General features: G+C 48.9%; 1 long non-coding RNA gene across 2 annotated transcripts; it reads left to right on the forward strand.

Annotated features, from left to right (window-relative positions):
- The first annotated feature begins 11,283 nt into the window (after window positions 1-11,283).
- On the forward strand, window positions 11,284-13,868 carry LOC141574010 (uncharacterized). 2 transcript variants are annotated; one of them, XR_012500509.1, is made up of 3 exons: window positions 11,284-11,441; window positions 12,828-13,433; window positions 13,690-13,868. It is a non-coding gene; the product is annotated as an uncharacterized LOC141574010 (long non-coding RNA). The 2 variants fall into 2 exon arrangements; XR_012500508.1 differs by having other exon boundaries at window positions 12,828-13,078; window positions 13,226-13,868.
- The last annotated feature ends 10,531 nt before the right edge of the window (window positions 13,869-24,399 follow it).

The following is a 24,399-nucleotide window of genomic DNA, read 5'->3' on the forward strand; positions in this document are numbered from 1 at the left end:
TTCCCTTCAGTTCTCTGAGGTCTAAGAAGAGCAGTGGGTTTGCAGCTCCCTCAGCTCTGGTGTTGTTTTCAGGACAGAAGGAGCACCTTCTGAGCTCCACACGAGCTGGACCAGAGCCTGGAAGCCTCCCCTCCTCTGCCTCTGTGCAATCAGTGGCTGTGGTTCTAGCCAAGTTTCTGAAGATGTGGATTTAATCACACACATCGCAGCCCCTACAGGAGCACACAGTCCCATAAATCCCCCCAGTTTCCACTGGTAACTACGAAGCCGATGGGGACACGGGTTTCGGGACCACAGAGGCCTGACTGCACGACTTGCTACATGGCCTATTAACGTGGTTGCTCTGGGCCTTGTCTGAAGTGGCTTGCTTACCGCACCTGGTATGTGGGAAACACAAAATAAGTAATAGATCCTTCACTTTTTCTCCATCAAGGGCCTTCAAACATAGAAAGTAATAAGTGAAAGCAGACGGCCTAGTCACCACAATGAGGTCCGTCCAGCCTGGCTCTCCTGAGTGATGGGCACTGACTTGCACCTTAACTCGGAACAGTAGGAGAGCCGCCTTCCTCTAACTGGGCATCTCCCCACACCAGGCACTCCCTCAGCTGAGACGGGGCCAACTCTCCCATTGAGGTGTGTGCTGGTGGCTTCAGTGTGACCTGGCCCTGCCGGGACATGAACCTGCAGTGAGTGAGGTGGAGTGTCGGGTGGAGGGGGGTCCCTTCTGGGGTGGCAGGGGGCCCGGTAGCACCGCACCCGGCCTGGTGCCTGGGGCTCCCTAACACGTCCTACAGCTCCTGGGCTGACTCCGGTCCTGGCCACTCCACACACCCTCCCAGTATCTTTTCATTAAGTCCCTTTTTTTATTTTATCAGCAAGAAGTTGCTTCTGTTGCTTGTTCAGTGAAACAGTGCATCGGAAAACCAGACTATTTCTAACATCAGTAAAATACCAACCTCGGTCAGCTCGCCGGGCAGACCACGCAGCACAAAGGCCTGCACAGGGCTGAGCGATCGGCTTACGTTAAGGGTCCTCATCATCTGTCTTCAGAGATACAGGAGCTTGTGGTTCAGGTAAAACCTCAGGGAGGGGTTGAGGAATCCAAAGCTGGTTGGTTTAAAAGGCTAACTGGTCAGACCAGACCCCTGAGCTGTGGTCAGAAGCCTAGCTCAACATCAAGCAGACTCAGCGCCCTAAGTGCCGGGTGGGGCCAGTGGTGTTCCCTTTGCAGGCTCTCGTTGGGGATTCACTGTAGCCCCTTAAATGCAGCAGAGATTCCAGCCCCCTTAGCCCTCACCCTGAGTGTTCCATGACACAAGTCCCAGGAGTGTTTAATTTTCATCTTTGTTTAGGAGGATGAAGGTGGGGCAAGAGGAGACATAAATTCATACTGACTGACACAAGGTTACAGACAGTACCTCATCCTCGGAGAGCTATGTGCCCCCACAGTGGTGGCTAGGGGGCTGGGCAGAGACCCTCCTCTGGTCCCAGAGGGACTCGCTCCTCTGGCCACAACTGATGGGTTGGACAACAGATCCAGAGGGAGACAGAGCATCTTTCCTGGGAATTTGGAAGTGACACACAGAAATCAAGTTCACTTATCTGGGGATTGGCGAGGGGGAGGGGCGGTGGTTGGAAATCAAATGAAATCAGAGCATGAGAGAAAGTTAGAAATGAAAGAGAGAGAGAGACAGAGAGACTGAGCATGTGAGAGCAAGTAGTCAGAAAGAAGGAAAACAATCAGGGACAGAGGAATTCCAGCTCCTGTCTAGTCTGTCCCAGCCCATCAACCACCCCGCGTGATGGTTAACATCATTCCAGTGTTGCAGATTAGGAAACAGGCTGAAAGAGGTGGGGACTGGGTTTGGGTGCGCAGTTAATTTAAGTGCCGCTGGACCCCTCACTTCCCGTTGCCTGAAGGCCCCTTAATCCTCACTGGGACCCCTGCGGTCCCCTGACAGCCAACACCCTGATCAAAGGGCCCCTGCAGGAATGGGAACCCCTCTGAGCGTGGAGAGTTCCCTGCACCGAGATGCCATGCATCAGCAGGCTCCCGCTCACCCCAGGTTAACGTTTCCCCAGCTGTGCAGTCTCCCGACCCGCTTCCCTCCCTGCCAGGCACACCCGTCATTACCACCGAGTGTACTGCAGGAATTCAGGCACAGGGATGCCCAAAGCAACACCACCCCACCGGCTGTACAAACAGCAGACTCCCCGCTCCACCTGGGTTCCGAGGGGACAGTAGGTGTCCTCACCTTTCATGTGTCTAAGACAAACTTTTTCTTCAGCTGGAGGTTATAGAGAAAAATAAAAGGTCCAAAACATAGTTTGGTGAGGAATTGTTCCAAGGACCTGACTCCAGAGTCTACAACCAGGTGTACCTACCCGCCAGACTTGGGGTGAAGGTGGATTATTGATCAGCACAAACCAGTGGCCCAGCTCCTCGGCTTGGCTGCCCAGAGGGGGCTGGGGGAATGGGTAAGGCCAGGGCACTCAGGAAGAGCACAGAGGACCTGACCTCTCCCCTCCGCACTTGTAAACCCTTCCCCAAATCTCAAGGCATCGGACAGAGAGCAGCCACCACAATAAGGAGATGCTCCCATCTCTTCAATCACTCCTGTCAGTTCACTATGTGCTGAGCATCCACTGGGTCCCAGGACATGACACACAGGATGGCCGATGGGACAGGCTTGGTCCTTCACCCTGGACCCTATTCAATCTGATGGAAGAATGATCACTCATAAAGAGTTTCTCAAAATTATACAGAGACCGAAGACAAACTGCAGAGTGAACCAAATTTAAAAATATATATGAAGATCCCCCAGTCTCCCCACCTAAGGTTAACAGCATAAAGCAAAAAATCTTGCCTTTGATCACCAAGGAATTTGTCACCCCCTCTCAGGTGGAAAGGAGAGTTATTCTTTGAGCAGGACACAGAAGGGCTCCATCGGACTGGACCAGGGCCTCTACATTCATTTAGCAAATGTGTATAAGCTCCTACTACTTACGGGAATCTCCTAACTAGACCCGTTCCCAAGGCTTTCGGGCTTTATCAGTCAACAAAATAGACATGAATCCCCATCACTGCGGGCTCAGAGTTTCAGCAGAGGAAACAGGCAGCATGTTGTGGTTAGCAAGAGCTTGGAAAAATTAAAAATATAGTGATATGAGCAAACTCGGGTGATGACGGTGGGGTGGGAGGCAGGCAGGAGGGAACAAGGCAATCCTGGCAGATCTCACGGTGTAGTGAACTTGAAGCAGAATAGATTCGGAGGAAGAAGGAAGAGCCAGACCCAGAGGCCCCCAGAGTGAGGGGGAGAGTGTGGGCAGAGAGGCAGAGCATGCAGGGTCCTGAGGCCTTTGTGACGACTTTGGCTCCTAATGAAATGGCGACCCGTTTAGTGAGTTTTGAGGGGAGGGGTGATGTAGTCCAACTTATGCTTTTGTGTTTGGGTTTTTTTGGGAGAGGTAATTTATTTATTTTAGTGAAGGTGCTGGGGATTGAACCCAGGATCTCATGCATGCTAAGCATGTGCACTACCACTGAGCTACACCCACCCCCTCAATATATGCTTTTATAAGCTCCCTCTGACTCTGTGTGAATGAGAGATTGTAGGAAAGCAAAGATCAAACAGGAGGCTATTGGTGTCCAGGAAGGGCTGAAGGTGGCTCTTAGGAGGGTGGGGAGCAGGGAGCTGGTGGTTCATGAAGACAGAATACCCAGAATTTTCTAACAAGCTGGATTTGCTGTCTGTGTGTGTAAGAGAAAGAGAGAGAAAGGACATGGTTCCAACATCTTGTCCTGGACAATGGGAGGGATGTCCTCTCCATCCACAGGGGATGGGACAAGGTGGGGCTGAGCAGGTAGAAAGGGGCTGGCATCAGCTCAGTTCTTCAATGTCATAGCTAAGGGGTGTATTACATATTGCCACAGAAATGCCTAATATGTAGAGGAGTCTTTTTTTTTAACATTTAAAAATTATAATTTAAATGTATTAATTGTGTTATGTGAAACAATTTGGAATTTTATTTCATGCCAAGTTATATGTTATATATAGCCAAATGGGAAATATATCAGAAAAGGGGAGAAATGAGGGCTTTCACATAAAGTGACTGTCCATAACGTAGGTAAAATTTCAATAAAACCAGTCTTCAATGAAAAAACCTCATCTCGGTGTTACATAAAAATAAATGAAAAAGGACTATGTTGATGTATCATTATTCCATGTTACATAATATCCCCAAACACACTGTTTAACTATGAGGCTTGTAGAAATACTATTCACTTTATTCACATAAATACAGAAATGCAGAAATGTTCTAAGTTAGAATAAGCATCTTAGTGGAAATAATACAGATTTGAGCATTTTACATGATATATATGTACTGATTCAAAATTTGGAAAAGTAATTACATAGTAGAATATTTGTATGAATGTGAAAGCAAGATGAATGAAACAAAAAGAATGTGAGTCTCAGGGATAAAGGTCCAGATGGAAAGGGCAAATCAGGGAGTTTTGGAGAAATCGAGAAGTTGATGGCATGCCAATTTCCACGGCTGGGTTGCTTCCACCAAAGGAATAGCAGAGAGAGAGAGGAGAGGCCCAGGAACCAACTCAAGGGCACACCCACAGTATATGTTTGGAAAAAAGAGGAGACATTTGCAAAGGACCAGCCAGTAGACCAAAAGCAGAAAGCAGACAGAGCGATTGGTGGGAGGTTGAGTGAAGCAGGAACACGGGGGAGGAGGGATGGAAGATCTGGGTCAAATGCTGCCGAGGGGCCACGCATGATGAGGACTGAAAATTGACCACTATATTTCGCAACGTGGGGTCACTGATGGCCTTGACAGAGCAGTTTCCATAGAGCGAGGGGTCAGGGGAAAAGCCAGAGTGGGTGTAAAAGGAGATGGCTCAAGAGAAGAAGCAGACAGTGAGTTTAAACAACTCCTTAAAGATTTGCTGCAGAGACACAGGGTGGCAATTTGTGGGGGTGATTTTAGGGTCAAGGAGTGCTGTTTGTTTCTTTTAAGAGGATGGACATTTATATACTGATAGGAGCCAACTAGCAGGAGAACAAAATATGTGAGGTAGTGAAAGAGAGGTTGGTTTTGGGAGTGACAACCCAGAGAAGATGGGAGGGATGGGACCCTGGGGACTTTTGGAGGAACTGGCTTTCGATGTCACCTGTAATAAGACATGGGGCACCGAGAGTGAGGTCACAGACATCAGAAGGCGAGCGGATGTGCTGGGAGTTGCTTGTGAAATTTCTCTTCTGTTGGCTTGTTTGCTTGTTCAAAGTAGAAAAGTAACCTTACCAGCTGAGGAACGAGGAGGAAGACAGAGTTACTGGAGCCATGAGCAGAAGATAAGAAAGAGCCTTCCAGGGAGAATGGGACAGTGAAAAGAGCAGGGGCAAACGGGGGAGTGCGCTCCCAGTAAGTTACATTTTCTCTTTGACTTCCCCAAATGTGTGATGTGTGATTACCCTTCCTGCTGTCTACGAAATAAAAATTAAGTATGGTTCAGTGGAAATGCTATTTCATTCTAAGAGGCTGCCTGTTTCTCAGGAATGGTCATCTTAAACTGCAAACATTACAAAAAAGTTTGAAAAGATGAACCTGTGTACCTAAAATCCCCTATTCTCTATTAATCTGGTTACTATTAAGTTCCCCTATCAATAACACATAACCAATACTGCCATGATGGAGGTACATAGATGCTTAAAAGGAAATGAGATCTGTATCCTTTTCCTAAATTCCATGGATTCCTTAATAAGCAGTTCCCCTTGGAATTTAGGAATGTCTGGTATAACAAGTGAGAAACAGTTTGAGAAAATCCCACCTCAGAATTACATAGCACAACCACATCTCAGAAGTATATACAGCCGTAAAATATTTTAGTAGCATAACTCTGTAAATACTCTTAAATACTTTTGCAAACCTGGGCCTGCCCAGATGTTTCCAAACTGGAAAGGAACTCCAATCACTTGCCTGGTACCGGGACCGGAGGTTGGCCAGCCTTTTCTGTAAAAGCGAGAGAGTAAATATTTTCAGTTTTGCAGATCATTTTGTTGTAGCCATGCAGGTCTGCAAAAGAAAACTAAGCACTGGGAGACAGGAAAGAAATGGGCATGCCCACTCCCTCCCTTCCACTCAGGGCAGCTTCTCTGTGGTGGGGAGCTTTGCCACAATCACTTGCTTCTTTGTTTCCATTGGTTTCTTTCTTTCCACCTTACTGGTCAAGCTCAGAACTTCAGGTGGGCCTGGTCCTTCAGCATCCATGCAGAGAGAAGGCTGAGTGGGGGTAGGAAACCCACCTGATGGAGAAGAGAGATTGCTGGGAGGGACACTGCGGTGGCCACCATGACACGAGACAATCACACCTTCCGGAGTGAAAGGGAATGAAGACAAGGGAGGGACACAGTAGTGGGACCAGTAGGTCACCTGCCAGGCTTACTCTCCCTCCACGGCCACCCTGGGGGCCTGGGGGGTGTTGGGCTTCAGCTACGGTGATTAGGCTGAAGGGACTCAATATAAAGGGCCCCCACCTCCTCACTAGGTTCCAAATGCAGCCCCTCTAATTCCACCCTCTGAGTTTCTGGAACTCAGCTGGAAGAATACATGATCAGGCCAGACCCAGAGCCCAAGCCAAACACGACAGGGGTCACGTGGGGTTGTAACCCTGTGCTCAGTGGTCGGGGACTTCCTGCAAATCTGCAGAAGTCCCTGTTCTGCCTCATTCCTGGGAGAAACCACAGATCTCCTCCTTCTCTGTCCGTTCTTCTCTTGAGGCTATTGTCCTGGAGGGATGCAGAGTCCTTGATCCTGGCCCTCCAAACGTACATAAGCAGCCTGTTCAATAAAACAAATTATTCACTTTTTCACATTTGCCAGTTTTTTGATTCCAGAAATTCTGTGGGACTCATTCTCACTGTCTCCTGTGCCCCCACCACTTGGTGGCCCTCTGCTCATGGAAACACGATTTCCCACAACTGCACCCTGCCTCCCAGCTGGTCAGAGAGGAGTGTCCCACAAAGACACAGGTGTTTGTGAGGATCCTGTCACCCAGCACAAAGACTACTCCTGGAGCCACGGACAGGGATCTGGCCTCCTGAGACACTCAGCTCTAATTCAAAGCCTAAACTGGTGACCCCGAACATTGCTTAATGACTTTCTGAGTCACCTGGACTGAAGGGGCCTGATTTTTCTTTCCAGGAAAGGATGTAGCGCAGCCTCAATTTTCAGGGCTGACATTGACAATGTATCTAGTTCCCCCCACTGCACCGCAGGAAGGAGACGCCCTTCTATCCCACAGCTTGGAAACCCAGCCCAGGGGAGTTCTGAAGCACCGCATCACTTCCAGGTCCAACATCCCTGCAGAGTGGCCTCTGCCCCCGAATGAGCCCATTCCCTGGGCTTTCCCTGCCCCAACATGACCGCATCCCAGGCTGTGCCAGAGCTCTGGGGCTCTGGATGTCCAGGGCACACAGGTGGGACCTGAGCCAGGTGTCCCCTGGGCCTCAAGGGGGAGATGTCTGCCTCGGCATCAGGGGGAGGTGACCCCACATGCCTGGCAGGACACTGTCAGTATGGACCTTCAGGAGCCCTGGGAGCAGATACCCTGCAGGTGTTAGAAGCCATCATCAGGAGGGCAGGCCCCTCTTTGTGCAGACCATCCCGCAGTGCTGGGCCCACGTGCTGACCACAGAAATCTACTTGCCCCCAGGATACCCCAGGCAGCCTCACAACTTCATTACTTGGTGACCTGGGTACGACGGGCTCCTTGGCCATCCAATGAGGGTGGTCCTTGCAGGCATGATCACCAGGTGCTCCCGTTAAGAAATCCCCTTGGGTTTCTGTGGTCACAGAGTCCACACCAGAAGATTCTAGTCCTGCAGTGACCCCCACAGCAGTCAGCTCCCCTGTGCATGTTCAGGGACAAATGACAGCAATTTATTGCCAGGAACCGTGATGAAAAAGGGGGTGGGATTCCATACTAAGTTCAGGATCCTGGTAACTCACTCTGCACCCGAAAAAGCATCCATGAGAAATGTGTGTATTGGGATATCTGTGCCCCTAGAAGAGCTGTTCCTGAGGGCTCCTGGGACCCTCCAGCCCCTCTCAAGTTTCTCAGAGCCTGGGTCAAAATTTCTATCTCCCTCCTCTGTTCTATTGCCACCTGTGTCTCGTGGTCACGGGTCACTTTATTGCATGACTTGGCATGTTCTTAGTGTTCATCCTCCACACCTGTAATAGACTCCCAAGATGTTCCCACTGACCCTTGGCTCCCTGTGTGTGTCAGGGGACCATAGGTCTGCACCCTTCTCTCTCCTCCTCTACCCACAACACTGGGGCACCCCTAGGCGGACTGGGAGGTGTTTGTTAATGAGTCTTACACAAGGATATGATGGGACAAATCAGGACCCCACCCCCGGAAAGCACACCTGCTCCCTTCTCTGAAGAGGACCACACAGCCCCTCATTGCCTCCCAGGGATCTACCCAGGACACAGTCCTCCAGTTCTGGGCAAGGCATCTCCCTGGAATCCTTGCTTCCAGGAAGAGTCTCTCTATCCTTCAGAGTTTAGAGTTGTTCCCATGTCCCTGACCACCAAGGTGCCCAGCACAGACCCTTCAGTGACCTGGAGAGACAAGGAAGATATGTGGCCACAGGTCTCACAGGACACACCTGCAGGGACTCTATGCCAAAGGGCTGTCCTTCTGCCTTCTTAGGTGTGGTACCGTTTTGCAGGGGGCCCAAATGGGGAGTGGGGCCCAGGGCAGTTCATGGGGCTCTCTGGGCAGGGAACACTTGGGTCAGGCGGCCTTGCCTGGTTTCCATGCTGGGCCAGCTCTGAAAACCCCCAGTTCCTCTGGCTGTGGCTGGAGGCCCCCAATCCTCAGGGCGGCGCCCTTTCTCTCAGCCTCCACTGCCTCTAAAACCACGCTGGCGCTGGCATGGGGAAAGAGCTTTCTTGCCCTCTTGTGGCCATGTTGGCACAGGTGGATGCTGCGGGCAGCTGGAGGGAGAGTTAGCACTTGCTCAGATGTGAGTGGTTAGGCAACTTGACACCCTGTCAACTAGCCTTAAACATTGGAAATGGGACTTTCCTGGGAAAGCTTGAAGTTACTTTCAGTAATTTGTCTAAAGATTTCGTTTTTTTTTTTTTCCCTTAAAAACTCATAAAACCTCTCCCAGGTCATTCCTGGTATGGACCATTATCCAGGGATAAATCAGGAAATGCAGGAGGAGAGGGGTGGTGGTGGGGGAGAGGGGAGGGGAGATCAGAGCCCACAGAGAGGAGATGCCCCTCCCAGGAGCCACACACTGGGCAGTGGCTGCTGGCATCCTGCTCTCCTGTTCTCAGGCCCATTTCATCTGCGGGGTGTTTTCAAAAGAAACAATGGTGGAAGGGCCATGGAGGACACCTAGACCTCCCAGAATAGACAGGGGGAGCAGAGTCACCATGCTGGCCCTGGGCTTGGAGACAGACCAGTGGAGACCACAGGACTTTGGAGAAGCCAGTTTCAAAATAAAGGCAGTATGCACTGGAATACCCAGTTCGAGCGAGTGCTTCATCATAGACATGTAATTTACATAGTTCTCACCACGAAACTCTGTGTCCCCAACACGCTACATGAATGACGGCTTCAACACACATTCATTTCTGAGATGTGAACAGGTGTAGAGCCGCTCTTTCATCCAGCATAATGGGCATGGTTTCACCTAGGAACGCTTACCAACATTTCTCAGCAAGAGCCAATTTCGAAATAAAGGCAGTTTGCGCAGGAAAAGCCTGTTGGAGTGAGGGCTTCCCCATACACATGTAAGTTATATAGTTCCCCTCACCATGAAACGTTGTTCCCAACACGCTACATGTATGAAGGCTTCGACACACATTCAGTTCTAAGATGTTAGCATGTGGAGAGCCGCTTTTTCATTCAGCATAAACGGCATGGTTACACCCAGGAAGATTTACCCAGATTTCTCAGCTGGTTTCTTCACCCAGATTCAAAATAAAGGCAGTTTGTGCTGGAAAAGCCTTTGTTGGGGAACAGTGATCTTTGGGTTAGATATTTTGCGGCTCTTTCTAAAAACTTTGACTTAAGTTTGCATCCTAGTCACCAGCTCCAGGGCAACAGAAAAAGCATACCCTACATCCCTTTGCACTCAAATCTTCCCAAAAGAGCAAATATTTGCCCATGAAAATACCAGCTGCTCTTCTAAGGCCCCCTAAATATCCAGCAGTGTGGGCGGTGCACTCTTGATCAGGGACAGGAGGAGGGGGACCAGCGGTCCTCCGGCAGGCTTAGTCCGCTGTGGCAGCTGCGCTGTGGGTGCGTGGTGGGGAGGGCCATGCACGGAATCCTGTTTGAGGGGCCTCTGTGCATGCCTGCATTATGGTCTGAGGCTTCATACAAAGGCTCCAGGCATCCTAACTGGTCAGATACAGTCCCCACCCTCGGGCTGGAACAACCAGGAGCTCTGTACCTGTAACAGGGACAGTGCCCGGTGTGGGGAGAGGTCATGGGACACTCCGGGGGCAGGGACGGTGTTGCTGGGGAAGGCAGGGAATGCAGTGAAGGGTGGGGGGAGCAGGGTCCCTTGCTTGGGGGTTAGAGTTCTTGGGGAGATCACAGAACATGGCACACACCATCCCCAACTCATACCCCAAATTCCTAGCCCCACCAACACAGGGGCAGCTCTGCGCCCTCTCACCGTGGCTCTCCTGTGAGACCACACCCAACCCGGCATCTGGCACCCCTGCCCTACCTCCCCTCTTGGGACAGACACTGTCTTCTTGGAAACTGCCCAGCAGCGCGAATTCAAGGCTGGCAGCGGGCCTGGCGGATCTGCACTTCAGGTGCCCTACCTGGCCAGCCGTGCGTGCCTGGGCTCAGTCCTCTATCTTGCCCACCGGCAGCCCGGGTCCACGTCCGGTGCAAGCGGAGGCCGCGGAGCCCAGGCTGAGCCCCGCACATGGACACGTGATGGTGACCCCGCCCCGCTGCCCCGCCCACTGGTGGCAGCACAGCCCCAGACTCCGGCCGGCGCCACCTGCAGGTGAGGACGTCTTCGCGGCCCCGCACGCCCCTTCCCCGCCCAGCTGTCCCATAAGCCTCCCCCCAGCCCCCGTCCTGGCCGCCCCCTGGCTCCCATTGGCTCCGCAATTTCTGCCTTCGCATGTCTAGCCTCGGGAGGACGCAGACGCAAGCGCTAGGGGAGGACCCCGCGGCGTTGCCATGGCTACAGGCGCCGCGCTCCGCGCGGGCCGGCCTGCGCTTCTGGGGCGGGCAGCGGGCTCCGGAAGTGTGCAGCTGCCCTGGACCATGGCGGTGCTTGCTGCTGGGGATGGCGGCTTGCTCGGCTTTGTGACTAGTTCTGGCCTGGTCAGTCGGCGGCCGACATCCTATCTGGGGCGGCGTCCCACAGACGGTAAACGTACGTCCGCGCCGTTGGCGGGGCCAGCCGACATGGACCGGGGTCGGATCCGGGTTGGGTTGGCGGCCGGGCAGGGGCTGTGGTGCCGGGGAGCGGGTTGGGGCGGGGGGGACAGGGCTGGGGTACAGCCTCGGGCTTTCCTCCCCCTCGGGCGCGGGGACTGGGACCGCGAGTCCGGGTAGCCCTGCGTGGCCGCGGCCTCCCAGAATCCCCCAGGAAGGGCAGGCGGAGGACCCCTCTTTTATGAAGCGGGGCCTTACCAGGGTTTTGAAGAGCCCCAGAATCAGATGTTGGAATGGGGTGGTTTATCAGCCTTGTTTATCTGCAGGGAAATTTCAGTTCCATCCAGATGTTGGCTCCTTCGATAAACCTCAGGAGTAAGACAAGGGTCAGTGCCGATTAGCAGTTATTTAGGGCTTGACTCAAAATAGACTGTGCGGGGTGTAGGGATTGTAGATGGGCCCTCCCTCTCAAGGTTGGCAGTCTTCTGGGATTAGGGGCCCCAGTTGAGGATTACATCCTCATCTGCAGTAATGGAGGTTGTGGGAAACATTAACACAGGGAAGGGAGGTGTGTGGCTGCGGTAACTCATTAAAGAAGCCAGGACACTTGCCTGGCTCTTGTGTAGGAGAGTCTCGCCTAGGGTAGCGCAGCAGTTATCAAAGTGTGTCCGAGGCCCCTGAGATGCAAGACTATTTTTGTAGAAACGCCGGTATGTCACCTGCCTTCTGCACACTCTTGCACTCCCGAGTTTCCTGTGGGGTTTTCCAGGGAAAACTTGGTCTGTGATATCAGAAAACAGGGAATGTAGAGGCAGATAAAATTCAGCTCTCACCAGTCCAAAAGAGATTTGCAGAAATTAAAATCACTGCTATTCTTCTCATTAATGATTTTTGTTTAGAAATATATACTTATTTTTTGCTTAAGAGTATTAATGGTAACATGTAGTAGGTTGTTATTATTTTTAAGTGAACTCATAATCATTTTTTTAAGTTCTTATTTAACTTCTGACACAGGAACTATTGATAGATTTAACCCACATAAACAGCAGCCTTTTGGAGTCCTCAGTAATTAAGAGTGTACAGGGGTCTGTAGAACAAGAATCTTGAGAGCCCCTGGAGAACGGGTGCTAAGGTACTAATCAGGTGCTTAGCGTTGTTAGACAGATGCCAAGATGACTTCTGTATGTGCTCCCGGACTTGAAGTAATTGGCCACATGGAGATGGGTGGGCAGTGCCTCCACTATACAAACCAGAAGCTGCTGAACGTGTCTTGAGTCTAGGCCATGGGCTGTGCAGGGATTCCCGTTGTATCTGTTCTATCTAAGCCAGGATTCCTGTGCAGAGGCCTGGCCCTGAAGACCCGCTCTCCTTTGCTCCCTGCCAGATACCTTCTGTGTGACGTCAACCCTCCAGAGGGCTTCAGCCTCCGTAGGGGCATCTGTATCCACATCGCCTTCCTCCTGAAGACCCTGCTGAAAATGGAAGAGTCGGTGCTGGTGCTACCCCCTTGGGGCCGCCTCTACCATTGGCAGAGTCTGGACATCCACCAGGTCCGGATTCCCTGGTCTGACTTTTTTGATCCCTCAAGTCTCAACAGAAACATCCCTGACACTGAGTACGAACAGTTCATTGCAGGTGAGAAGGTGATCGTTTAACTAGGGCCAGAAAGTTGTTGTTCTGGTTCCGATGTGAACATCGGGCCATCTTGCTTCGGGCTTGTCAGTCTGCTTAGGGGCCCTGTTCATGTTTCCCGCACTGCAGATGAATTTGGTCTTTCCATAGTTTTTCTCAGGAAATAGATCTGAAGTGTATGAGCTCTGTGATCCCTCCCCTCTGAAAACCCTGGCCTTCTGGTGAGATGGAGCTGTGACAAGTAGGCCACTGCCACAGAGGCCTTGTCCCAGCAGGACTCGCTCCCTGGGCAGTAAGGGCCATTCTTATCTGAAGGAAAACACGATGTGTCTGTAGAATGGGCCACTTGCTGGAGAAGGTATGTAACCTCTCATTCAGTATAATTTGGTCCTGCTTAAGCTTCCCATTTTACTTTTTGTAAGAGGTAAATGTTGAAGATTTTCTTTGAATAAAGGTATTTAGAGCTTATCTATTTTTTTATTGAAATGTGGTTGATTTACAATGTTTTGTTAGTTTCAGATATACAGCTGTTTTGTTAATTTCAGGTATACAGCATAGTGGTTCAGTTGTACATATACATAGTCTATTCTTTTTCAGGTTCTTTTCCATTATAGGTTGCAAGATACTGAATATTTTCCCCTGTGTTCTACAGTGAATCCTTGTTTTTTTATCTATTTTACATATAGTAGTTTGTAATTGTTAATCCCAAACTCCTAAGTTTGTTTTCTAAGACTGTGAGTCTGTTTTTGTTTTGTAAATAAGTTCATTTGTATCATTTTTAAAAATTCCACATATAAATGATATCATATGATAATTGTCTTTCTCTGTCTGAGTTATTTCACTTTAGTGTGATAATCTTCAGGTCCATCCATGTTGCTGTAAATGGCATTATTTCCTTCTTTGTTATGACTGAGCAATATTTTTATATCTAAATAATACATCTTTATCCAGTCATCTGTCAGTGGGCGTTTAGGTTGCTTCTAAGTCTTGGCCATTTTAAACAATGCTGCTGTGAACATTGGGGTGCAGGTATATTTTGAAATTAAGGTTCCCTCTGGATATATGCCCAGGAGTGGGATTGCTGGGTCAAATGATAAGTCTTTTTTAGTCTTTTGAGGGATCTCCATAGTGTTTTCCACAGTGGCTGCACCAAATTACATTCCCACCAAAAATGTAGGAGGGTTCCCTTTTCTCCACAGCCTCTCCAGCATTTATGGTTTGTGGATTTTTGAATGGTGGCCATTCTGACTAGTGTGAGATGACAATTTATTGTAGTTTTGATATGCATTTCTCTGATAATTAGCGATATTGAGCCTTTCTTTCATATGCCTATTGGCCCTTTGTATATTTTCATTGGACAATTGCTTGTCTATTTGTTCTGCCCATTTTTGGATTTGGATGTTTATTTTTTTTCTTATTAAGTTGTATGAACTATTCATATAGTCTAGAAGTTAAGCCATGTTCAGTCTCATCTTTTGCAAATATTTTCTCCCATTCCATAAGTTGTCTTTTTGTTTTGCTTATGGTTTCTATTGCTGTGAAAAAGCTGATAGGTTTAATTAGGTCCCATTTGTGTATTTTGGCTTTTCTTTCTGTTGCTTGGCTGGATTGCCCTAGGAAAACATTGCTGAGATGTATGTCAAATAATGTTTTGCCTATGTTTTCTTCTGAGAGGTTTATAACAACTTGTCTAATGTTTAAGTCTTTAAGCCATTTTGAGTTTGTTTCTTTTTGCTTTTTTTTTTTTTGTGACTCTATTGTATGCTTTCGATTTGTGGTTACCTTATTTTTCAAGTATATCAACCCATTACTATATCTATTTCCTTTAGACTGATAATCACGTAGGTTCCAACACATCCTAAGAATAATGAGAAAAAAAAGAAAGAGAAAAAAATCTATCTTTTCTTGCTACCGTCTCCCATTCCCACCTTTTTGTATTTTGATGTACATTTTCTTTTTTATATCTTCATGTTTATTCTCTTATAACTCGTTATTGCATTTCCAACTATGGTTTTCCCATTTCTTTAGCATCCTGCTTACTTTCTGTTTAGAGTAGAACCTTTTAATGTCTCTATTTGATTCAATAATGCTGAGTTATCTCCCCACCCCCTCCCCCCTGCGCCTCTGAATCCTCAGTCCAGGGAAGCCAAACCATCCTAGCCTTCATTGGTTCTGGGAAAGCAATCTTCAGAGTGGGAAAAAAACATTGAAAAATAATATTCTGCATGTGGCTTTCTATCCTTGCCCAGAGAGTGAGAATCACCTCTGAAGGTGGAGGAAGAAAGTTGGAGGTGCGGGGCACAAGGTCTTTTCTCCTTTTGCTACTAAAAAAATGATTGCTTTTGTAATTAGTGATGATGCCCTTTAAATTGGTGAGGTCGAGATTCCACAGCTTCAGTGCCTGTGAATAACCAGCCTGGAGAAAGCTCTCCAGGGTCCCTGCAGTGGGAAAGGCAGCCCCTCTGAGCACCTGTTGTTCTGTATTCTTACTGCCTCCACACGGGTTCGCTAGGCACGGTGCAGGACGATGCAGTTACCCGAGGTGGAGGACGGCGAGACCCCTGCTGGGTGGCGAGCCACAGGAGCCCACACTTGAAGGACAAAGTGAAGAGTAGTGGGACGGGCGTAGGAACAGAGGATGGGTGAGACCGAGGATGGTGTCCTGGAGTACAGCAGGGGAGCCTGGCGGGGCAGATGGGGCCCTGGGGCATGGGCAGTCCTTGAGAGATCTGAAGCAAAGATATGAACCAAGAGACTGGATTCGTGTGGGGGTACAACGCCCCCTGGAGGCCGCGGGGCAGTGCAGCGAACGCTGGAGGAGCGGGCACTTCCCCAAATTTGGGTTGACAGGTCACAACCAACTCACTGGGAACCGAGAGGTACCGAGATATTGTTAACCTTTTGTCCCTCTTCCTGGAAAAAAAACTGCTTCCTGTTGAATAGCCAGTGTCGTTAGTGAGAATTTAAGACATGAAGCAACATTTCCTCAAAAGTCATCCATTGTGTAGTTGTTAATAAGGGTCAAATGCAATCTTGAATAGATTAAATCATACATTCATCATCGGATTTTAATATCCTTTAAAATAAAAATTCTTGCTGTCTTTGTTCTTTATTTCAGGGTTCACTTGGTGATAATAATAGTAACCAAAGCAACAGCAAACACTTACTGTCCTGCTGTTCCAGGAACTCTGTGTTCACGACAACCCAATGAGGTGGCACTTTACAGAAAGGACAGTCATTAATCACACAGCTAGTAAATAGCAGAGCTGGGACTTGAACCCAAGCTGTCTGACCCCAGAGCCCCCTCTCAGCCCCTTCACTGCAGCTCATCACTTGGCATGCCCGACACAGGCCAGCATTTAAGAGCAGCGTGACTTTGGCCAAGGCTGCTTCACCGCTTGGTCTGTTTCCTCATCTGTAGTATGGGGGTGTGGGCAGTGAACTCTTTGAGCTCAGTGGTCACTTCCTCCAGCTCTGCTATTCTACTGCTTTGAGTTAGTTTAGTAAATATCCGAGCCTCTGCATGGCCCATGCATGGGCTGGCGCTTTGCTAGGCCGTGGGTTATGAAGAAAAGTATGATCAGCCTGCTTCTCCAAGGAGCCTGTGTCCCTCCATGGCAAACAGCTGTGGGGCCCAGGCTCCCTCACTGGCAGTCGGGGGCTGGGCAGGAAAGTCTGATAGAAGATGGAGGCAGAGCCCCTCCGGGAACAGTGGTGGCCACACAGCTCTCAGGAGCTGGATAGTCTGTCCAGGCTGCTGAGAGGGGAGTCCTCATGAGGCCAGTAGTCCCCCCAACCTAAGCCCTCAAGACAAAGATCCAGCCAACCCCGAAGTGTCACCATAGAGCCACACCATACTCATCACTGTGCCTCTCTGTTCCTTTGTCCTGGGGCCTCTCTTCCCCCTACACCCTGAAGGCTCTTCTCCCTCTCTTCTCTGAGTGTCCCCTCACTTCACCCATGGTCCCTGCTTCCTGGTCCACCATCTCTGGAGTTGACATTTGCCCCCTTCACAACCCCCGTTTGATCAGGAGCCTGGGTTGTCCTCCTTGTGCTCACTTTCCACCATCAGGTGATTGCTCCTCCTCTCTTGGGAGCACCTGGAAAACCCAGATCCATTCCTAGCAGTGCCTGCCACCCTGGCCTCCCTGATCATCTGCCTCAGTAAGGAGCAGCTGGACCACCAGCTCTGTATTGCCTCACCTCCTACCATCAAGACGTCAAAGTTCATTCTCCCTCCACCACCCAGTATGGTCATTGTACGGTCTTCTTCTCCATCAGCCTGAGCCAGCCATCCCCCATTCACCCTACCCCCGGGCTCATACCCGCGCATGTCTCCACCCCAGGTCCAGCCTCTCTCCTTTAAGTGCCCACCTCTAGCCATCCAGCTGCTTCTCCACCAACCTCCCTGGCCCTCCTTCACCCTCACTGGGGCATCATGCACTGACTCCTCTGCTTTCCTGCCTGTCCACGTTCCTCTTACTTCCACTTCCCCACCTTCCAGCTCTGCATCCAAAGTCAGCACTCTCTTTATGACAAACAAAACTCCCTTGACCCTTGATCTTTTCAGTTCCTCACCAGGACGACTTCCATCTCGTTTCACCCAGCTCTACTTGTTCTGAGCCTGCAGGCAGCAGGCTCTCCCAGCACAGATTTCTAACACTACAAATCAATGTCTACCATGTTGCCACTGCCAGGCGATCCTCCAGGATTTCTCTAGTGAGCACATTTCCCCACTTATCACTCAGTGGTGTCAACATTCTCTGCTCTCTGCACACCTCGAAGCTTCCCTCTGTCTCTTCTCTGACTCCCAGCAGATGGCCTTGCCTCCTGCTTCAGAGAGAATGACATTTTACTGGAAAGGAACTCTCTCACCTGCAGCAAATCTGCTCACCTCACCTATCTGTCCCTCTCCCACCTGGACTCTAGCTGTAGTTGTTCTTAATTTAGTGAGTTTAGTTGACATATATATACACAGTTAAAAGCATAGCACAATATTGGCTACCTTCTATGGCTTACTTTTTCAATTTAACTTAGAGTGTGTGATTCATCCATTTCGTTGCATGTACCTGCAGTTCATTTGTTTTAACTGATCTTAAATGTTGTGCATGTGAAAGTAACACTAAGGCAAGTGTAATCCAGAATTCAGGATGCTGATTACTACCTTTGAGAAGAGGCCAAGAGCAGGATAGGACACAGTATGTCATTGTCAGTAGTCCTGTTCTGATGCTGGGTGATAGGTTCACAACTGTTTCTTATAATATTAATTTTAATACATAAATACATCTGACAGGCATCTAAGATGAGAATGTGTCATGAACCAAGACATACAATGGGTAATATTACATCATTGTTGTTATGTAATCTTGTTATAAAATATAATAATCATAATCCTACATTGTTATGTGTTACATATATAAAGATGCATGAATTATATATTGTGTATATAAATACCTACATATGTATTATATACTATCTGATAATAAATAAACTACATAAAATGCTAGTATATCTACTATTATGTATTATTTAATAAATAATAACATACTATATCCTGCTATATGACATGGCACATAATCTTTAATCAAATAAACATATTTCACTATATGTAATGGTAATTTATAAAATTAAATAAAAAGTCCCGCCGCTTTTAAAGCCGACACCGCTCCAGATATCACTGTATTTCTCTTCCCTTTCATGGTCGAGGTCCTCACAGTGCTATCTGTTCCCCCTTTCATCTCCTTGTCCTGAACATTCCTCCTCCTCCCATCCCATGCTGCCTTCTGCCCCGTGGTCCCTCTAGTCACCAGCGGCCTCTGGGGCACTGATCTGCTGGCACAGTGTCAGGCCCCAGCTCACCTGCCTGTCCGCCGCCTCTGCCACTGCTGGTGGGGATGGGGAGGGGTCAGAGTGCACCTCTTGTCCTGGAAGAGAACACAGCACAGACTGTGACCAGCAGCAGGTGTGGCCGGGACCTGCAGGACTGGGGGGAGAGCCAGGCTGTCTGCATCCAGACCTGGGGCACTTGGAGTGTGAAGAAGCCCCGTCCTCACTGCCCCTGAAGTGAGGAAAACACCCTCAGGTGGGTTAAAGTGCTTATGACCTAGGTCTGTTGGCTGGAAAGGACAAACGGGCCCATAATTGGAGGGTAGTTGATGTTCCAGGCCCCATGAAAGCCCTAAGGGCTGGCGGGGAACCAGGCTGGACGCTCCACTGGACCCAGTGCCCCCTCGGGGGTGGGGCCTTCGGGAACAAGCAGAAAGCCCTCGGTCTCGGGGGGGGAACGGGGCAGTGTGGGAGCATCCCTGCAGCGAGTGAAGTGACGTCAGGGCCTGTGGCATCCGTTTTTATGGCCACATCGGGCCTCAGCCGAAGCCACAGCAGGAGTGGATTCCTGTCTCTCCAGCTGTCATCGTGTCTGAGTGCCAGGATTCAGACCCGATCCCCTGGGGCGCTAGGACAGTTACAGACAGAGGCGGCTCCGGGAGGCCTCAAGAGGGCGGTACTGGCCTTCCTCCCAACACGATTAACCAAAGATCAATCCATCAATGGGAAGAAAATAAGAACCATGGTCACATCTGTACCCCAAGCTTAGACTTGTTGTATGGGTGACATTTATCGACAATCCAGCTAGGTTCTGGCCAGAGCTAGAGGCCAGGGCAGCAAGACGTGAGTGGCACTAAGGAGCATCGTGGTGCAGAGGCTGGACTGGGGTTCTGCAGGCGCCTCCCAGGAGGAGATTCGGTGTTTGGGAGGTGGCTAACATGCCTCCTTCGTGTCACCAGCAAGTGATGCCACCTGCGGAAAATCAGCTGTAATCCTGAGCAGGGTCAGCCCTGGGTGATGTGATAAAGTCTCCTACAAGAGGGGGCGCCAGACGGATAGTGAACCAACCAACAGGCTGATGCGTTTCTGGCCTGTGTTTATCGTGCTTTCGTAGCCAAGAATGAGGAGAGAGTTGAATGGCTCACCATGAAGATTTTAACAACTTAAGAGGGTTCCGTGTCTCACTGCATTTCGGTGTCACCCGGAGGAATTCAGGAGGTGTTTAGACCCAGTGGAGACTAACGGCCTCTTGGTTCCTCATCAACCTGGCAAACCCACCAGCCCTCTATGGCCAGACCTTGGCAAGTGCCTTCCCTTGTTCTAACAAAACCCTTTCCAACCATGCCTGTGGTAAGCTTTAATTTTTTTTTTAATTAATGGGAATGAAGATACCTTACAGTCTCCTCAGAACTTTCCTTAGGGCTTCTGCCCTTAGACCTCGGCGAGGGGCCCCGCTGCCCTGGGTCCTGCACTTCAGAGGGTCCCTCTGGCCCTGACACTTCCTCTGGCCATGCCCTCCATGGGGTGGAGTCAGCAGGGCCAAGGGGACACGGTCATTGGCTCCATCCCGTGCTCTAGAAACCCAGGACCCAGAATGCCCTGCCTCAGCAGCCCCTGACCCATTTCTAGTGCCTGCACTGGCCCTCCCTGGAGTTCACATTCCCAGGACTCACAGAGAGGCAAAAGGGCAGCTGTTTGATGCAGGGTATGAACAGAGCCGGACGTGAGGTCTGAGTGTCCCCCTGTGCACATCCAAGGCCCCTTGTGGTGAGGGATGGACCCAGCATTGGGAAGAAAAGGGTTAGAGTAGTGATCAGAGACTGGGAATCAGCTCTCCCCACACGCTCACTTTCTTTACTGGACTCCCCTGTGTCTGGGAATTCTAAATTTGAATCTGGCATTCCCCCATATAATGAATGTGTATTTGTAAAGGCAGGAGCTTAGAACCTACTGCACTTCACATGTTTACATGTATAGGATGTGAGGTCCCAGGTATGCTTTGGCCCTGCACTTCCAAAGATCCCGAGCAGTTATGTTGGCTCTACTGAGACTGTAAGAGGTAAAGACCATCTCCAGAGACGAGGGGATCCTGCTTCACGCTCCAAAGTCAGGATCTTCTGAGTGGATAAAACAATGGACACTGTGACCCTCAATTGTAAATTGACTTAGAATAACGCCAAAGTGTGTATGACGTGTGTGTGCGCATGCTCGCACCTGGGGACGTATGTGGTACATGACTGTGACTGTGTGTGTGTGTGTGCACGCACGCGCCCCTGGGGATGTATGTGGTTCTGTATGTTATATGTGTGTGTGCGCCTGACGACGTGTGTGGTTGTGTGTATGGTATGTGTATGTGTGGGACGTGACTCCATGTGTGTGTGTGCGTGGGGATGTATGTGGACCAGTGTGTCTGCACGTGTGTTTATGTGTATGTGTATGCATTAGTTTTAATAGTAGAAGCTGTCCTTTAGAATTCTGAAGTAGTAAAAATTGTATGATGTCCTTTGCTGCATAATTCAAAATTAAAATAATCTTCAATCACCAGAAATTTAGTCCCCCTCAGATTCTGATTTTTTTTTTTTCCCGTATTGATTATGTCTTCATTTTACTGATGAGGAAACTGTAGCTTAGAGATGTTAACTGACTCAACCAAGGTCATGAAGCTCACGAGCCCAGGACCAGGACACAGTCCAAGCCGTGCTGCTCCAGAGGCCTGGAGCCCTGCTAACGATCACGCGTGGCCTCTTGGTGGGGGAACAGATTCTAATGGGCTGTGGCCAGCATGCAGGCTGCCCAAGCCAGAGACTCGGGAAGCCGGGCGGAGTGTACCAGAGAGCAGACAAGAGTGAAGGGCTGCTCAGAAGTCAGATAGCTTCCTAGGTCTTGGATGAGTAAGGAGTCTCACTACTCATCCTTGATCCCTTTGCTGGTGGCTAAAAGGGACAAAGGCCCACGAGAGCACTTCTGGGAGCTGCCTGACAAAACCTGGAAAAGGACTGCTCAGGACTGGCTCTGCAGGAGGAGCACGGGAAGGAGATGTCGCCTTCTGGTGGACATCCTTGGTGATGGCATAGGAGGGTTAGCAGCCTTGGTATAGAGGTGGCAGGACAAGGTCCTAGTGAATGATCATTTTCACGTGTCTTAAAAATCATTGCTTCATATATTTTATCCATTTTGTGGTTTATTTTAGGATGGTAAATATGGTCTCTGGTACTCCATATTACCTGGATTGATTAATTTTTTTATTGTTAATTTTCTCTTCAGTGATTTGGAAGCTATATTGCCTCTTAATGAAAATTCACTGTAAATTTTTATAAATCATCTCTAAGTTCATAACTTTATATGCAATTGGACCAGTATTCGTATAAGAGTCTCAAAAATGAAATAATCTATTAGGTCCTGTTCCTCAATAATGAGAAATTTAGCATATTTTACCTCTCTGCTGTTCCAAATTGTGTGTGTGTGTTTGTGTGTGTTTGTGTGCTCCAGTTACTACTTTTTAGACAGTTGCTTTAAGTTTGTTACTTAACAAAGAAAATATAGGTATAAACAACTTGAATTTCATTGCTCACTACCACTACTTAATCCCATGTCTTTCCCACTTTTGAGTTATTTACTTATTGGGATTTCCCAATCAACTGGACACATGATTGACTAATTTTTTTCTAGCGGTGGACTTGGAAAACTTGCATATATATATGCAGATTTATGTTCTCCTCATCAACAACTCTCAGCTTGTTGTTGATAGCCCAAGCCTTGTTTTAAAGTAAGGCATTGTTTTTCATCACCAAAAAAAAAAAAAAAAAAAAATTCTTAATTTAAGGTGCTGTCTTTTTATGGCTGGCTAGTCTTGTATGGTGAATGGATATTAATAGAGATTTCCTTAACCTTCCCCCTTCTTTTTCCCATAACTCGAATTCATTGAGAAGCATGTTTTTACAGTTCTCAGATGGACTTCCACTTTGACTTCCACTTTAAATGATCACCCCACTCTTTTTCTCCATGCTTATTCCTGAAAAAGTGAGCTCTCTATTGGATTAAAGGTGGTTCCCGTCAGAGATGTGTGGCTCCCTGTCCAAAGGTCCAAAGGAAGAGAAAAGGAAAGATTCCTGTTTCTGGTGGTTACATTTTGTCAGCTTAGAGATCTAGTTATCCGTGTGGCTGCAGTAGAATATGCAATGTCTTGGCTCAGATTTTCCTTTTTCTGGCTTACTAGGGGAGCCTCATTAGCTGGGGTCACAGCGCTGTGGCCGTTGTCAGGATCCAGGGGCTGAGGCAGGCCCTCTCCCTCCTTCTTATTTTGATCATGCAAACTGGGTCCCAGCTATGTGACCCCTGCACCTGGCGGCCAGGATCGCCCCCCACGCGACGTGTCCCCAGTTCCTCGGCGTCCGTCACTGCTCTCAGCTAGTTCCAGTAAGGGTACGAGCTGGCTTCCACTGCGGTCCTTCCTCCTTCCTCTCCAGGCAGGCCTTCCTTTCTCACTAATTGGCCCTAAGCCTTCTCTCCTGCGCTACATACGCTGAAGGAATTCCTCAGCGTTTCCATCAGGTAGATGGCGCTCTTCTATGTTTGGACCCCTTCAGTGCTTGCAGTGGAAATTTAGGAGGTGGGAAGGAGGAGCTTGGGGTTTCTGCGTATCCAGGGGCTCCCTATCCAGCAGATTTAACTAACTGTGGATTGAAAATATTCAGGAAAAACAGAAAGCTTCAAAAACCAAGACTTGAATTTGCCATACACTGGCAACTACTTACATAGCATTCATGTTGTATTAGATACCATGAGTAATCTAGAGATGATTTAAATAAAGTACACAGGAGGACACAGCGAAAGAAAATGTGACAACGAATGTATGTGTATATTCATGTATAAGTGAAAACTTGTGCTGTATGCTGGAATTTGATACAACATTGTAAAATGAATATAACTCAAAAAAAAAGTTTGTATATATATAAAAAAAGTACATGGGAGGATGTACATGAGTTCCATGGAAGTCCTATGTCATTTTATACAAGAGGCATCAGCATCCATGGATGTTGACGTCTGGGGGGAGTCCTAGAACCAGTGCCCCATGGTTACCAAGGGATGACTGGAAGTCCAGGCTCCTTATCCCAGCCTGTCAGGTCCCCACGTGGTCTGAATTCTGCCTGTACCACACTCTCCCGGTCACTCTTCTCCAGCCCTGCCAGACTGCCCTCTGATTCGTCAGCAGTCCACACTCACTGTGCTTCATATCTGGCCCCTAGAAATACCCGTTACTTTCTGAGCATGGCTCTGCTTTCAGAAAATGGGCTGCACTGTCACTAGAGAAGACAGTGTGGAGGTTACTTTAAAAACTGAAAATGGACTTAACTCATGATCCAGCCTTCCCACTCCCAGGCATATGTCAGAAGAAAACTCTAATTCAAAATGTCACATGCACCTCAATGCTCACAGCAGCTCTATGTATAATAGCCAGGACATGGCAACAACCCAAATGTCCATCGACAGCTGACTGG

The sequence above is a fragment of the Camelus bactrianus genome, chromosome 19 (assembly GCF_048773025.1).
Source record: "Camelus bactrianus isolate YW-2024 breed Bactrian camel chromosome 19, ASM4877302v1, whole genome shotgun sequence".
Classification (NCBI taxonomy): domain Eukaryota; kingdom Metazoa; phylum Chordata; class Mammalia; order Artiodactyla; family Camelidae; genus Camelus; species Camelus bactrianus.